Source organism: Amblyomma mixtum, chromosome 1 (genome assembly GCF_055824585.1).
Source record: "Amblyomma mixtum isolate Tamu chromosome 1, ASM5582458v1, whole genome shotgun sequence".
Classification (NCBI taxonomy): domain Eukaryota; kingdom Metazoa; phylum Arthropoda; class Arachnida; order Ixodida; family Ixodidae; genus Amblyomma; species Amblyomma mixtum.
In genome coordinates, this window is record NC_143012.1 from 78793270 (window position 1) to 78796583 (window position 3314).

A 3314-nucleotide genomic window follows, 5' to 3' on the forward strand; every position below is an offset into this window, starting at 1 on the left:
CGCACTTTGGGCTGGTATTGAGGCTATACAATTTCAGCGAAAGTGTTTTTGTACGACTGATACGATTTGTTGATGAGCTTGTAGGGTGCCGATAGGCAGCGACCTCCAAACGATATGTGAAGAGGAATGTGTTTCAAGCGCTAGCCTCACTGGTGCGGAGAACGTAAGGGGAGGCGACCGAGGTACGTCGAGTGACAGAGGTATCGAAACCACCGCGGCGCTGGCGCATCGATAAGTAAGGCGTAATCTTTACTAAAGGCTATTGATGGTACGTTGAGTGTTGTGTTGAGTGAACGGATGTCTACAGACGAAGGTCTTCATGTCGCAGACCAGTCCAGCCTTGCACACGGCTTTTTGGGGCAGGCCGAGCAGAAGATAAGAAAAGCATGATTGTCCCTCATCTGCAAATGAGAAAAGCACTGATTAGTTAAATGTCTAAAAAAAAACAGTCGTTTACAATCCTTCACAACATTGTGAATACTTGCCTACAAAACTATACAATGATCTGAAGAAAAGTGGTTAACGCTAATAGAGACACTATCAGCTCACTAAGTCAGAACTAGCTCAGTCGACAAGTAATCTGTTAAAAAAAAATTAGAAAGTTTACATTCAGCATCAGCAAGAAATTTGTGCAGGTAAATGCACATTTCGAATTAAATTAGTTGACTGCGGCTGAATTTCTTTGGAGGAGAAATTCTAGAGGCCCGTGTACTGCGCGATGTCAGTGCACGTTAAAGAACCCCAGGTGGTCGAAATTTCCGGAGCCCTCCACTACGGCGTCTCTCAAAGCCTTAGTCGCTTTGGGACGTTAAACCCCCTAAACCAAACCAAACTTGAAGAAGGGACCAAACCACGTTTGTTGAAAAGGGGAAATTTCTTCGCTACGGAGTGGAAAGATTTCGCGATGCCGTGCCAAAACTTTCCTTTCGCGAACCAATACTAACCGCACTTAACTATTCCGGCAACAGATACTAGTACCCGTAATATGTAGGACACATGAGTACTATCACTATCGTATCGATGACATCCGTTTGCGGTGTTCAAACAAGGAAACTACCAGGAGATATTACAAAGCTGCAACCACGCGATGTATTTCCGGCGAGTCATCACGTGGGATAGTTAGTGATATGCTTCGCATCTTAGAAGCCGTTGAAGAAAACGGGCGCAAAGCTATGAACAAACCGTACCTTCTCCGTCTGTTTCCTTTACACTTCTCGGGCACGCATCCTTGCCCGCTTTCGAAAGTGAGTTTTTATGCGGTATACGTTTAACATACAGGCTGTCAACTCTTTTTCTCACATATCGATAATTTATCCCCATACTGACCTATATTTACTTCATACGCTGCATCTGCGCAAGCAGTTTGAATGTAAACAGACCCTAAAGACGCGGGTTCGATCCCGGCCGCGGCGGTCGAATTTCGATGGAGGCACGTTAAAGATCCCGAGGTGGTCGCAGTTATTCCGGTGGTGGTGAAAATATTTTAATGAAATAGTTTATTTAGGAGGTTGTAGCGGTGGTTGGAGCTCTCAGTCCGGAACCCCATTGGCGTAGGCTGCTGTCCGGGTTCTTTCGATGAGTTGCTTTTGACTCTTTTCATCCGAGCTGGTCAGAGCTGCCTCCCACCCCTCCTGCGTTGGCTGGTTATTAACAGTGATCGCCTAATTTCGTCCGCAGGACCATACCATATGGTACAGGTCCGCCTTCTCCCCGCAGAATTTGCGTGTAGTCTTCGTGGGGTGTTGTAAGTGTTGGTCTGTAGCTTTCGAAGGTGTTGTTCCTCCCCTTTGTCCAGTGTCTTAGCCGGCGGAGGGTAGACCCGACGGGATAATCTTAAGTGCTGAAGTATGTCATTGTAAGTTAGTAGTGGGGTGGTGGTGGTGAAAACACTTATTACGAATGAACAGGAGGTATGTTTGGATCAGCCCGTAAGGGACCGATCCTTACAAACACTAGGTGGAGGTCCCTAGTATGGGACCCCAGTGGCGGTTGCCGCCGCCCGGGCGCGCCCGACTAAGGCTTGTTGGGCCTGTAAGTCGTGGCAGCCGAGCAGGGTCGCCTCCCAGTCCTCCCGGGTTGGGTTGGGGATGGGGGGAATAGCGGGGTTGGAGGGGCAGGCCCACACCATGTGATAGGTGTCAGAAGACACTGCACTACAGTGTGGGCAGCTGCCGCTAAAGGAGGGGTCAAAATGTTTTAGCGCTGCCGGGCACAGCAAAGTATTGGTGAGAAGGCGGAGAAGGAGCCGCTCATCCGCCTTCTTCAGGCCTTTACATGGGCTAGGGTAAAGGCGATGACAATTTTGATAATATGTTGTAATATCTTTGAATGTATAGACCGGATTAAAATCGGGTTCCTGATCGGATGGGGAGGAGAAAACAGCCCGGTGAGAGAGCGCGCGGGCGGCTGCGTCTGCTGCCTCGTTTCCTACCAACCCCTGATGAGCAGGGGCCCATATGAGGTAACGGTGTGCGGGGTCCGTATCCCGTATGCAATTTTGGTATATTCGATAGGCTAGGAAGGGAGTTGGGTAAGAGGTTACCCGGCATGCCTACTGTGCGCCCGGGGGAGAAACGCTCGGGTTGAGGCATGCGCGCTCTCGTTCCCTGAGATGCCCTGATGACCTGGTACCCAAATTAAGTGTTTCTGTGTGGGTTGGTAGCCACGGGTGTAGCTATCTTGCAGGATTTTAGCTGCTAGCGGTGCGACCCTGCCCTGGGGTAATTGCGATACGCTGTCTGTGAATCGGTGAGAATGTATTCTGAGCTAGTGTGTGTTGCAGCGAGAGCAATTGCCACTTCTTCCGCAGCCAGCATGTCCTGGCTAGCCAGTACTAGTCCGTCGGCTGTTGTATTTTGGTGCACTACCGCGACGGCCGTCATTCCCTGCTCGGGACCCGCACCATCGACATAGAACACGCCCTCGCGCTCGCCGTAGTGCCTTTTCATAGCTTCGGCTCATGCTTGTCGTCTTGACTGGTGAAAATCGGAGTGCATATTCCTGGGTAGTGGAGCTGCCTTGAGTTGCCCTCTCCATGAGGCTGGGATGTCGGTTTTGGCATGGCACCTCTTTCTTCTTTCACTCCCACCTTGCTCCCTGCCCTTACGGCACGGTTCAGGTGTCCACCGAGATATGTGAGACAGATATTGTGCCCTTTCCTTGTTGTTGTTGTGACTGAGAGAAGGATGAAAAGGAAATTGCACGTACATGCCTACTGGCTCGAGCCGAGCCACCACCGCTACCACGTGCAGATGGAGGGGAGTCAAAAGATCAGAGGGAGGAGAAAAAGGAAAGAAAAGACGCACGTCGCAGCA